This window comes from Somniosus microcephalus, unplaced genomic scaffold, assembly GCF_052327205.1.
Source record: "Somniosus microcephalus isolate GS21.2 unplaced genomic scaffold, FLI_Smic_1.0 unresolved_chr1, whole genome shotgun sequence".
NCBI classification, from domain to species: domain Eukaryota; kingdom Metazoa; phylum Chordata; class Chondrichthyes; order Squaliformes; family Somniosidae; genus Somniosus; species Somniosus microcephalus.
Window position 1 is genome coordinate 13914582 of NW_028225179.1, and position 14131 is coordinate 13928712.

Consider the following 14131-nt stretch of genomic DNA (forward strand, 5'->3'; position numbering starts at 1 on the left):
GCCCACTAGTGTTTTTTTCCCCTTATTATTCCTTACCTCCACCCAAACTGTTTCATTATACTGATCTTTTGACCCAATATCATTTCTCTGTATTACAGTGATTCCTTCCTTTATTAACATAGCCACCCCACCTCCCCTTCCTTCCTGCCTGTCCTTCCTGATCGTTAAATAACCTGGTATGTTTAATTCCCAGGCATTGTCACCCTGCAGCCATGTTTCTGTAATGGCCACAAGATCATACCCATATGTAGTTATTTGTGCCATTAACTCATCTATTTTGTTACGAATGCTACGTGCATTCAGATAGAGAACTTTCAAAGATGTTTTGTGACACTTAGTTCCTGCTTTTGCCCTTTTTATTACTTTACCTTTTACTCCATACCTTCTGCCCCTTCCTGACACGCTCTGGTTTTTAATTTCCCCACTGCTACCTATGTCTATGACCTTCCCTGTTGTCATTTTTATTATTTGCCCTCTAGGAACCTCCCCCCCCCCCACTAGTTAGTTTAAAGCCCTCTCTACAGCCCTAGTTATATGATCCGCCAGGACTCTAGTCGCAGCACTGGCCGAGTGTAGCCCGTCCCAATGGAACAGCTCCCTCCTGCCCCAGTACTGGTGCCATTGTCCCAGGAAGCAAAACCCATTTCTCCCACACCAGTCTTTGAGCCATGCATTTAACTCACTAATTTTATTTATCCTAGCCAAATTCGCTCGTGGCTCAGGTAATAATCCCGAGATTATTACCCTTGTGGTTCTGCTTTTTAATTTGGCCCCTAGCTGCTCAAACTCCCGCAGCAGAACCTCCTTCCTTGTCCTATCAATGTCGTTGGTACCAACATGGACCACGACAACTGGATCCTCCCCCTGCCACTCCAAGTTTCTCTCCAGTCCAGAGGAGATGTCCTTAACCCTGGCACCGGGCATGCAACACAGCCTTCGGGACTCTTGCTCTCGGCTGCAAAGTACTCTATCTATCCCCCTAATGATACTATCCCCTACCTCTACAACATTTCTTTTAACTACCCCAACTTGAATGGCCCCCTGCTCCACGGTACTGTGGCCAGGTTGCTCATCCTCCCTGCAGTCCCTGCTCCTGTCCCCACAGGGAGTAAGAGCCTCGAACCTGTTGGACAAGTGCAAGGGCTGCGGCTCCTCCAACACTACCTCCTGGATCCCCGTACCTGCCTCAATTCTAGTCACACCATCCTGACCCTGGCCACGGACTACATCTGAATTAATTAATCTAATTGGTGTGACTACCTCGTGATACACAGAGTCCAGGTAACTCTCCCACTCGATCTGTTCAGTACTTTATTTAAACAGATACTCGGAGCTCTGCTTCACAGGGTGCCGACTGTTTAAGTCATTCTCAGTCCCACTACTCCTATTAATAACACTTTTTGCTGTTAACTGCTGCTTGATACAAACTGACCCGGAAATAGGGAATTTCTCCTCGGTGCTGGGGATCCGACTTGGATTCGGCTGTACCCGATAAATCCACAAAGTTATTGTCACTGCCGCTGCACTGGATTAAAGGAAGGGACCGGACCAGAAATGATTTTAAATTATTACTGACAAATCAGGGTAAAAAGGGAAAGGATACAACCTGCTTCTCTGTGGGGTTGACTCACAGCCAGCTCCAGTCTCTGTCTCTCACTTTGTCTCCCGCTTTATCCGTCTGATTGAGAGTCTGTCTTATTCCCCAGCCCTTCACTTGCTGAGTGCAGACCTTCCGACCCGCCTGACTGACTAACTACTGTGAATCAGGGTCAGCCTATTTATGGGCCTGAATGGCCACATTTGTGAGTTGCTGCCATCGCTCTGTGTCACGGGGCTGTCGCTGTCTCTCAGGATGTCAATACACCCACACCCTCGACACACCGCCTTCGATGGTCGGACGCAGGTTTGGTCAGTTTGTACTCGCAACTCCCTCGGCAGTTTAATGAGGACTTTTTCCCTGTGTGACTTGTGTAGTTTTGATCATTGAAATGTTTGTGAAAGGGGTCGGAGGAGAAGGATTGAAATTTTCAGTGTGGGACACAAGTGATGGTGTTTAATGGAGAAGTAACACAATCTCTGTCAGTGCAGAGAGAGGCGACTCAGCGATTCACCTTTTCCCTGAACACGTCCTCTGACTTGCGGTTATTAAACCGGGCAGGGCTTTCCGTGGTGTAGTGGTTATCACGTTCACCACACACGAGAAATGTCCCTCGTTCAATCCCGGGCGTGAAACATTATCTGGGACTTGCTCTCGATGAATTTCCAGCAGCGAAGAATGAAGCCTTTGATTTCATCCCCACCACGAACTCTGTTCCTTTACACTAATTCCATCCCTCTCCCTAACATTTTTTGAGGCTGAACCACACTTTTCGCAACCTTTGTGTCATACTTGACCCTGAAATGAGCTGCCGACCACATATCCGCTGCATAACAGCGACTGCCTACTTCCACCTCCGTAACATTGCCCGTCTCCACCCTTGCCTCGGCTCATCTACTGCATGAAACCCTCATCCATGACTTTGTTACCTCTAGACATGTCTATGTCAATGCACTCCTGGCTGGCATCCCACATTCCACCCTATGACACTTGAGGACATCCAAAACTAGGCTGTCCGTGTTCTAATTCGCACCAAGTCCCGTTCGCCCATCAACCCTTTGGTCGCTGACCTACAGTGGCTCCCGGTTAAACAGCGCCTCGATTTCAAAAGTCTCATCCTCGTTTTCAAATCCCACCATGACATCGCCTCTTCCTATCTCTGTAATCACCTCCAGCCCCATAAACCCCTGCAATATCTGCGTTCCTCTAATTATGCCCTCTTGAGTATCCCTGATCATAATCGCTCTGCCTTTAGTGGCCGTGCCTTCTGTTGCCTAGGCCCTAAGTGATGGAATTCCCTGTCTGAACCTGTTCACCTCTCACCTGTTCTTGCAACACGATGGCCCTGAGTGCCCACAGGTAACAGCTATTTAGAAGAAAACACCAATTATACCTTCTGCTTCGGTCGAAATATCACACTGCAAAGGCATTGGCTGTTTTAGGGGAGGTTGGAACTCACAACCTCGGCATTTCTCAAGCCTGCACTGTCATATAAGTACCTCATACTGACCGATTGCGCCACTGGAGTCGCACAAGTGCTCATTTACTTGCACATCTCCAGTTGTTTAATAGTGCGGGGGGCAGGAGCCCTGGTTAATGTTGTTTATTGGAGGAGCATTGGCTGGGGTTATATGATAGCGTGCAGCAGAAGTTACTCGCATGCATTCGCGAGCTTGTGAACTTACCAAAGGCTGCACCAGATTTCTGGCGCCATAAGCACAGAACATTTTTACCCAACTTCTGAAATACAGTCGGTAAAATGAGAACCGATGAAAATTTATCACATGCAAAACACAAAAAGCTTTTTAAAGATTTGCCTGTGACTCGGAGTATTTCGGTCAGTCCGAAACAGAAAGTTATCGCTTCATTAATGGCGGTTACAACAAACTATTGTACGGTTTAATGAGCTTTGCGTATTTAATAGAATAAACAGTGTTCTAAAAGTTAATGGAACCAATGTCGCACGAATAAGAACATTTATAGATGACAGTTCTCTTCTGGGCTGTTTCTCTCCTTATTTAGAGAGCAACGGTTTCCGAAGTGAAGCGGTTATCACTTCCGTCTAAAGTACATCAGGTCCCCGGTTCAATCATTTCTTGCAGGCAGAGATCAATAAAATATATTAACAGCCGCGCGGTATTCTCCTTTTCTCTATACAGTCCTGTCCACACTCAAACCTTACAGAGACACCGAGAGTGTGAGAGATCATTGCAGGATCCTGCAGCGCTACCTCTGTTAATAGCAACAGTTTGGAGCCTCATTTCAGACGCGGCCACAATCCCATGATTTTGTTTGCTGTTCCCCAACTGCCGGAGTGACTGAGGCCGCGACAGCAGCGAAGTTCAGGCCGCCTGTCCGGCCCCGCTCTCACCCAGCGCCCGCTGCCAGCGAAAAGCAGCGATTGCAGCCTCAGAGAGCATAAACTGCCCATCGCTGCGAAACAAGATATCACTGAAGCAGAGGAGAGCAGAGATTTGCATCTGTAGCGTGTAGGTGAGGATGGTCGAGGTTGATATCGATCGACTCATTGGCCCAGAAATTCGGGTCAGGGGCTTCCCGCGGGTGTAAGCCCCCGACCTGCACTTACCTTGCACGCCGGCCGTGAAGCTGTGGGCCCCCGTGGAATTCCGATCCGGGGCCTGCTCCAGCTTCCGGCGCGCAGTGCTTGTGTATCCCATGGGCGCAGTTAGTTCGAAGCAGCCCCTGGGATCACGTGGGCCATGGGGAGCAAATGGGAGCAGGGAATGCTCCATTCATAAGATTGACAGGAAGACCTGTCAAAAGTTATAAATACTATGGCCCCAAAACAGCACTAAATCGTCAAATAAATTTGAAAAATCTTCACATTTTTTAAATAAACTATAATTTACATGAAATAACTATTTTATACACTAATTTAAATTTTTGAAAAAAATAATTTCATTTTCTAACGGGGCTAAAAATAAACTTACCTTGCTTTAAAGTATTTAAAAAATAATAAACCTGTGGAAAATATGTTTCAATTTTAATTAGTTCACCACTTACCTTGTAAAAAGCAGGCCTTGTGACTGCTTTTTAAATATCTAACTTCTGCAGGCTTCCCCTCCCGGGAAAACCTGCAAAAAAACGTAACTTCGCTGCGCACGCGCAGCCGCTCCTGCGCACGCGTTCGACCACTGAACCTCTTCGTTCAGGGGAACGGAAGTGCCGGTTTCCCGGGCATGCAGGAAACCGGCACTTCCATTGGGCTTACAGGTGAGTGCCCCGTGCATACTCACCCGTGGAGACCCGAATTTCTGGGCCACTGTTGTTGGAACCGATGAAATTGAATCTCTTTCTCCGGCAGTTGTTGCAGGTTTACGTATGCAAAGTGTCCTCGAGGTGCAATCGACAAATTTGAAGATGCCGTGTAGGGCAACAAGTTGAAGCATCAGCACAGTAAATGCCGAGAACAAATTAAACAGTAGCTCAAGCTGATGAGCCTTGCACTGACGGAAATCCTGGACGGAGATTTAGAGGAAGCGACAGTGTGAAGGGCTGTACTGCGATTCTAACACTTCTCCAAACACATTCCGGCAAGTCATCGACAGTCAAAAGAGGGCTTGGAACGGGAATGGAACTGCGGCCACACGTGACAGAGCATTGGGAATGTAAAACTGCTGTCTCCAATCGTCTGTTTACCTGAATCAGACAAAATGTAATGGACAATACATGACAAATCCATTTGAATTTATGTTTGATAACCAGTTGATTGGATCTGTATTCTAGACAGAGTGACACTTAAGTCTACGGGTATGAATCTCGCTTTGGGGATTGTAGATGGAAATTTGCGCAAGGTCCCGCGTGAGCCCCTTTTTAACGTCGCCTTCTAAAATTTGACTTGTGCCCAAAACTTGTTCTAATCCGCCTAAGAAATAATCGGTCAGGACACAAATCATTCTCCAACAATCTCCAGCGTCTTTGGTGGAAGTACAATGCAAGCTGCCATGGAAATATCATGGCTTTAAAGACAATCAATTAAAGTATTTTTTAGCAAACAATCACCTGTGATGGTTGTAGGTATATTGGTGTGTGATGATATTAGATACCAATGTATTTGTGAGTTTATATTGTGTTAGATGTAAATGGTTTTGCAACTCTGTTCGTTATAAATATATTTAGATGTATCTGTATTATTTATTGATGTATTGGGTGGGGGAATCTGTGTCAGTTATGTACTTATTTTTGAGCGCTGCAAATGTCCCGTCCGGCACCATTCTACCTTCTCATTGCCCCAAGTGGGACACGGCAGAACATCTGTTAGCTTCGGATTAAACTTTTCATTTTATTGATACTTAGAAAATTTGAGGTTTTGAAAGTAATAACTCTGCATCCATCAGCCTCTCGGATACCTCTGGAGCGTCCTTTATTCTGTCTGATAGGCCCTGAGCATCCCTAAACCGCTCTAGAAACTCCTAAGCATCCCTTACACTGTCTGTTACTTCCGGAGTGTCCCTTACCCTGCCTGGTACTTCCGGAGCGTCCCTTAACCTATCTGATATATCCGGAACGTCCATTAAACTCTCTGGTACTACTGGAGCGTACCTTACCCTGTCTGGTACATCCGGAGTGTTGCTTAGATATCTGATACATCCGGAGCCTCCCTTACCCTGTCTGGTACAACAGGAGAGTCCGTTACCCTCTCTGGTAAATCCGGAGTGTCCCTTAAACTGTCTGGTACATCCGGAGCGTCGCTTAGATATCTGATACACCCGGAGCGTCCCTTAGCCTGTCTGGTACAACTGCAGCGTCGCTTACCCTGTCTGGTGATTCCGGAGCGTCCCTTAAACTGTCTGTTATATTCAGAGTCCCCCTTACCCTGTCTGTTACATCCGGAGCGTCCCTTACTCTCCTTCATAACTCCTGAGTTTCCATTATCCTTTTTGATAACTAGTTTGAAAACATTGCATATTTCACCCTTCACCCGCAGCTATGTAATGCTTCCCGTCGCTCATGCTCCTCAACTGTTTAGGGAAAAGCGCCGACTACCAGGTAAACAACCCGAGTTCTTCAGATAGCCTCCCCAGTGCACTTCATTTCCTTAGGAATTTTCTTGTATAATCGGGCTGCGTTGAATCCAAAGGCAGGCCCTGCTTTCGCAGAGCTTGACTGTCGAGCGGTCCCGCGGGTCTAAATGTATCGACTGGCTTCAAGGCACCAACTCAGGTTGGGGCGAATGGAACATGTGCCCCCTGGAACAGCGGTGGCAGCAGAGCACACTTGGCAGTGTAAGTTGGTGAAAGTGAATGTTAGATGCAGGTAATACCGCAGGAAACTTTCAATGAAATTGAAGGAGGAAAGTAAAGGAGAGGCTATTGATTGAGGAAGGAAGAAAAATCTGTGCCGTGTCTAGCAATCGAGCTGAAGTTGCTGCGGCCACAACGCAGAGTACTAACCAACTAAACGATCATGGCGCCACACATCAACTACTGCAACTCTGACCACAACAATGTAATGCACGGCACTGCTGAAAAAAGATGGATTGTTGGTGAAGGCCAAAATCAGCACCACCAGAAATTAGGACAGCGGTGAAATTCGACCCAGGCCCCGCAGCGACTGGAGCCTTCATCCAGATGGGAACTAGTGCAGACGCAGTGGCATTTAAAAGGATTTTAGCTTTTTCACACGAGCGTCTTAAATAAAACAAAGGCCCCGTTGGGAGTCGAACCCAGGATTTCCTGTTTATTAGACAGACGCTATGACCAGCTAAGCCACGTGACCGAATCCCGAGACCATGTCTCGCCTCCACTCACTGATGTTAATCAGCTACCGGTCACTGTCTTCTGGAGTCTCAGGCCGTTTTTGTATTTCACCAGCTCTCTTGTCTATTTGCCATGTCTCCCGATGCTGTCTGTATCTCCCGCTTTGATTATCTCAGTGTCAATCTGTGAATTGATTTTGAATGAATACCTGTATTTCCGTCTTACATGAAATAAATGAGGGCATCAGTCAATTCCTCCTCTTACACTGGGGAACTAATGAGCCAACATTTATAACATGATATTGCTTATTGTGATGCAGCAAATAGAATATTCCAACGTGAAAGATTCAGGTTCAATTCTGTGCAAAAAGAAACTTTGACCCAACGTGTTTGCAAAAGGCCGCCTTTTAATTTGATGTCACAAACGCCACCATTGCACCTCAAGGTGATTCATAACTAATAAACAGAGAAGTCAAGCAGTGAAACGGTATTTGTAAACAGGGTTGTGAGACTGTGGAAAGCACTGGCTCAGAGCAGCAGTTTTAAAGCAAGGTTTAAAAACCGGCAGCGTGTGGGCGGAAGGGGGGGAGAGAGGCAAGAGAGCCACAAGTGTGATCACCTTGGAAACCATTGGCCCCGAATCTGCTTTAAATCCCCCCTCTGGATTTAAACACATTTAATGTCATATTCACAAATTGATGCATTTGAACAATATATGAGATTTAACACTGTCTCTGATGTAAAATAACTGCTTTATGCATGTGAAATTATCATTGCCGAGATTAAACACTCAGTGCAGGGTTAGCGGCTCTTTGTTCTGGGGTGAGATTCTTGTTTTGGGAATTTACAAAAATTTTAAATGCAAAAGATCCCGGGTTCCAATCCCGGGCAGCGCCCTAACATTTTAATAGAACCAGTTCCCCCGGCCTGGAAACATTCCACAAGTCTTCAAATAATACCGGCCAGAAAATCAGCCTGTGTTCAGTACATCACAAGAAAACGGCAATATTATTCTTTAAAGCAGGAATTCAGTCCCAGAAGTGCCGAAACTGTGAGGTAAATATGTAAATCCGTTTATTTACAGAAGCCTAATCCGCATTTTCCACATTGTCAATCTGGGAGCTCGGCAGGACGTGCGGTAAAGGCGACTTTATGCAAGATTGGTTCTGCCGTTTGCAAACAGAAATACTGAAATAAAAGGGATTTTTGGATGACTCCTTTTGGATAATAATGTTAGATCGAGGTTGGTGAGTGGTTATATTCGCAGGGCTGTTAATCTGTTTGGAAGATACGTGGCCTGAAAATATTACTTTCCCCAAATAAAAATCTTTTCTCTCCCTGTTTGTTAAAATTCCCCCACTTTCTCAAACTAATATATCACCCAGCTCTAATGGAACAAAGATCGAATCGAGAGCTAATTCCTCCTTCCTCCCTTCCTTCCCTCTGTCCTTCATTCCCTTCCTCCTTGTTCGCGGTTTCCTGCCTCATTGGAAAATGAGCCTGACTTTGATGTTAACTCTGTGATCTATATCTTATCATGGTGTGGAGATGTCGGAGTTGGACTGGGGTGGACAAACGTAAGAAGTCACACAACACCAGGTTATAGTCCAACAGCTTTATTTGAAGTCACAAGCTTTCAGAGCGCTGCTCCTTCGTCAGGTGAAGTGGAGAGATGCATAAAGACACAGCTTATATAGTCAGAGAATAATGTCAGATGTTTACAGGTAATCTTTCTAACTGCCATTTATCACAAAGTGATCATCAGCAGCAGCAACCAAGCCACCCCTGGTACCACGGTTGAAACCACAGGGAAGTCCATCGTCAACCTATCCGACCTCACCCTTCAACCAGACGAAATTGAAGCTCTCAGCCGAGGGCTCAATTTCTGCCCCACCACCAAAATGGACTCTCACTTCCTCCATCTGAGATTGGAACCGAATGCGGGAACAGGGGCAAATGATTAGGGAGCAGAAACATAAATTTCCCCTTTAGGAGGCAATGCAATTTCAAAAATATTTATCAACCTTAATGACGAGATTTTCTCTTTTAGTTTCTTTGGTTGAGAGGTAAATTATGGGCGAGAAATCCTCGTTCTTTTCGGCATACTCTCATGGGATCTGAGACCCCGGTTTAACATCTTACTAGAAAGACGGCACTACCTCAGTACTACACTGGAGTGTCAGCCTGGATTATGTGCTCAATTCTCTGGAGAGGGGCTTGAGTTTGCTACCGCTGAGCGAGGGCTGACACCTACACTCAGTTCATTTGGCTGGAGTGAAATGTCGGAGATAAAGGGAATAACTATAATGGAGTAAACCTTCAACTTGGCGTCCAGGAAAAACCGGGCATCGTAATCGGCCGCTCGGTAAAGAAACAGCCCGACTTATGTTGCCATCGATTTCATAAGCATTGAAAATCAGGCCTGTCTATAATGGGCGGGGTCGTGGTCAGTTGCGAATCATTCTGGGTCTGTTCGAACCGGGAGTACTCACAGTACCGGATCATTCTGTGTCTGTTAAAAACGGCAGAGCTCCCAGTCCCGGATCATTCCGGTTTTTTTTAAAGAAGAGCGATTTCAGCTTTGATGACCGAGTTGTTGAGTTTAACAAAATGTGCGAATCCAGCTCACAGAGGACCTGTTTATTCAGTTGAAATATTTTTATCTTTTACTCAACCCACTTCTTTTTTCGAGCAGTTTCCTTGAACCTGCTCACAATTCGCCCCGTAAAAAGAGTTACACCGGCATCAGCGGACGCACAGATTAATGGATAAGACGTTTGACTTCCGTTCCAAATGCTTTAGTTATCAGAAGATTGAAGGTTCGAGTCCTACCACGGTCGTTTAGTTATCTGGGTGACACTTTTTATATTCTGAATCTGGCGTTAAACCGACCATTTTTGACAGTCCCTCACCTGAAGTTGAATTTCTTTCAGGTTAGTTCGACTGAGATGCAAAAAGCAAGAAATGGAATGTCTGAGAGCAGTGTATCGGTGAGAAAAGGTGGCCGAGAGGTTAAGGCGATGGACTGCTAATCCATTGTGCTTTACAAGCGTGGGTTAGAATCCAATCCTCGTCGCTGTTATATTACACGTTTGATGCTGATGCACTTTCTAAGCATTTTACTGAATCTTACTTGAAATACAATTTCCTGAAAATTGCACTGGTGTTGCTGGTCTGTGCCTCTGCATTGCTCATATCTTGTTAAAATTAAAATATTCCAAAAAATTTCTCAACCCACCTTGAATGAAAGTGGAGATGAGATCGCGAATCGGAGACTGAGAACCCTCTCTTCCTTCTTCCGTCCTCTGCGATTGGCACCGAAGGAAAGACTAGCGGCAACACAGGCAAATGATTAATTAGGGAGCAGAAACATAAATTTCTCCTTTGCGGGCAATTTAATTTCAAAAATATTTATCAAACTTAATGACGAGATTTTCTGTTTTTGGGACTTTGGTTGAGAGATAAATAATGCGCGAGAAATCCTCGTTCTTTTCAGCGTTCTCTCATGGGATCTGAAGCCCAGGTTTAACATCTTACGAGAAAGACGGCACTGCCGACAGTGCAGCACTACCTCAGCACTGCCCTGGAGTGGCAGCCTGGATTATGTGCTCAAGTCTCTGGAGTGCGGCTTGAGTTTGCAACCGCTGAGCCACGGCTGACACCTAAACTCAGTTCATTTGGCTGGAGTAAAATGAGGGAGCTAAGGGGAAAAATGATAATGGAGTAAACTTTCAACTTGGCGTCCAAGATTAAACCGGGCATCGTTTTAGAAACAGCCCGATTTATGTTGCCATAGATTTCATAAGCTTTGAAAATCAGGCCTGTCTATAATGGGCGTGGTCGCGGTCAGTTGCGAATCATTCTGGGTCTGTTTAAACCGGGAAAGCTCACAGACCCGGATCATTCTGTGTCTGTTTGAAATGGCAGAGCTCACAATCTCGGATCATGCCGTTTTTTTAGAAGCAGAGCGATTTCAGCTTTGATGACAGAGTTGTTGAGTTTAACAAAATGTGTCATGGCTCGTCCGGGATTTGAACACGGGACCTCTCGCATTTTAATGCTGAACTGCCCAAAGCGAGAATCATAACCAAATACCAACAAACCGCCGATGTCATCCTCTAATTCGCATTGAGTTTCACTGCACTGGTGCGCATCCAGCTCACAGAGGACCTGTTTATTCAGTGGAAATATTTTTATCTTTTCCTCAATCCACTTCTTTTTTCGAGCTGTTTCCTTGAACCTGCTCACAATTCGCCCAATAAAAAGAGTTTCAGCGGCATCAGCGGCCGCATAGACTAATGGCTAAGGCGTCTGACTTCGGTTGCAAATTCTTCAATTATCAGAAGATTGAAGGTTCAAATCCTACAAAGGTCTTTTAATTATCTGGGCGACACTTTTTATATTCTGAATCTGGCGTGAAACCAGCCATTTTTGAAAGTCCCTCATCTGAAGTAACGGAAGGCCTGTTGCTTTCATTAAGCTGATTGTACATTTTCAACATTGTAGATCTGTGTGCACGGGCAGGATAAGCGGTGAAGTTGAATTTCTTTCAGGGTAGTTCTAATTAGATGTAAAAAGCAAGAAATGGAATGCCTGAGAACAGTATATTGGTGAGACGAGGAGGCCGAGAGGTTAAGTCGATGGACTGATAATCCATTGTTCTTTGCACGCTATGGGTTCGAATCCCGCCTTTGTTGTTACTGTATTACACGTTTGATGCTGATGCACTTTCCAAGCATTTCTCTGAATCTCACTTAAAATAAAATTGCACTGGTGTTGCTGGTCTGTGCCCCTGCATTGCTCATATCTTGTTAAAATTAAAATATTCCAAGAAATTTCTCAACCCACCTTGAATGAAAGTGGAGATGAGATCGTGAATCGGAGATTGATGAACCCTCTCTTCCTTCTTCCTTCCTTTGAGATTGGCACCGAATGAAAAGACTAGCGGCAACAGAGGCAAATGATTAGGGAACAGGAACGTAAATTTCTCCTTTGGAATTTCAAAAATATTTATCAAACTTAAAGATGAGATTTTCTGTTTTTGGCTCTTTGGTTGAGAGATAAATAATGCGCGAGAAATCCTCGTTCTTTTCAGCATTCTCTCATGGGATCTGAAGCCCCAGTTTAACATCTTACTAGAAAGACGGCACTGCCGACAGTGCAGCACTACCTCAGTACTGCCCTGGAGTGTCAGCCTGGATTATGCACCCAAGTCTCTGGAGTGAGGCTTGAGTATGCTACCGCTGAGCCACGGCTGACACCTAAACTCAGTTCATTTGGCTGGAGTAAAATGACGGAGATAATGGGAAAAATGATAATGGAGTAAACTTTCAACTTGGCGTCCAAGATTAAACCGGGCATCGATTTAGAAACAGCCCGATTGATGTTGCCATGGATTTCATAAGCTTTGAAAAACAGGCCTGTCTATAATGGGCGTGGTCGTGGTCAGTTGCGAATCAATCTGGGTCTGTTTGAACCAGGAGTGCTCACAGTCCCGGATCATTCTGTGTCTGTTTGAAATGGCAGAGCTCACAATCTCGGATCATGCCGTTTTTTTAGAAGCAGAGCGATTTCAGCTTTGATGACCGAGTTGTTGAGTTTAAGAAAATGTGTCAGGGCTCGTCCGGGATTTGAACCCGGGACCTCACGCATTTTAATCGTGATATGCCCAAAGCGAGAATCATACCCCTAGACCAACGAGCCGCCGATGTCATTTCCCATTTGCATTGAGTTTCACTGCGCTGGTGCGAATCCAGCTCACAGAGGACCTGTTAATTCAGTTGAAATATTTTTATCTTTTCCTCAATCCACTTCTTTTTTCGAGCAGTTTCCTTGAACCTGCTCACAATTCGCCCCATAAAAAGAGATTCAGCGGCATCAGCGGCAGCATAGACTAATGGATTAGGCATCTGACTTCTGTTGCACATTCTTCAGTTATCAGAAGATTGAAGGTTCAAGTCCTACAAAGGTCTTTTAATTATCTGGGCGACGCTTTTTACATTCTGAATCTGGCGTGAAACCGGCCATTTTTGACAGTCCCTCATCTGAAGTAACGGAAGGCCTGTTGCTTACATTAAGCTGATTGTACATTTTCAACATTGTAGATCTGTGTGCACGGGCAGGATAAGCGGTGAAGTTGAATTTCTTTCAGGGTAGTTCTAATTAGATGTAAAAAGCAAGAAATGGAATGTCGGAAAACAGTATATTGGTGAGACGAGGTGGCCGCGTGGTCAAGGCGATGGATTGCTAATCCATTGTGCTCTGCACGCGTGGGTTCGAATCCCATCCTCGTCGTTACTGTTTTACACGTTTGATGCTGATGCACTTTCCAAGCATTTCACTGAATCTTACTTGAAATACAATTTCGTGAAAATTGCACTGGTGTTGCTGGTCTGTGCCCCTGCATTGCTCATATCTTGTTAAAATTAAAATATTCCAAGAAATTTCTCAACCCACCTTGAATGAAAGTGGAGATGAGATCGTGAATCGGAGATTGAGAACCCTCTCTTCCTTCTTCCTTCCTTTGAGATTGGCACCGAATGAAAAGACTAGCGGCAACAGAGGCAAATGATTAGGGAACAGGAACATAAATTTCTCCTTTGGAATTTCAAAAATATTTATCAAACTTAAAGATGAGATTTTCTGTTTTTGGCTCTTTGGTTGAGAAATAAATAATGCGTGAGAAATCCTCGTTCTTTTCAGCATTCTCTCATGGGATCTGAAGCCCCAGTTTAACATCTATACTAGAAAGACGGCACTGCCGACAGTGCAGCACTACCTCAGTACTGCCCTGGAGTGTCAGCCTGGATTATGCA

At 45.1% G+C, this 14131-nt stretch overlaps 1 non-coding gene across 1 annotated transcript; it reads left to right on the forward strand.

Moving 5' to 3' along the window:
• Positions 1-13528: 13528 nt before the first annotated feature.
• Positions 13529-13610, forward strand: trnas-gcu (transfer RNA serine (anticodon GCU)). The gene has a single exon. It is a non-coding gene; the product is annotated as a tRNA-Ser (tRNA).
• Positions 13611-14131: the final 521 nt, after the last annotated feature.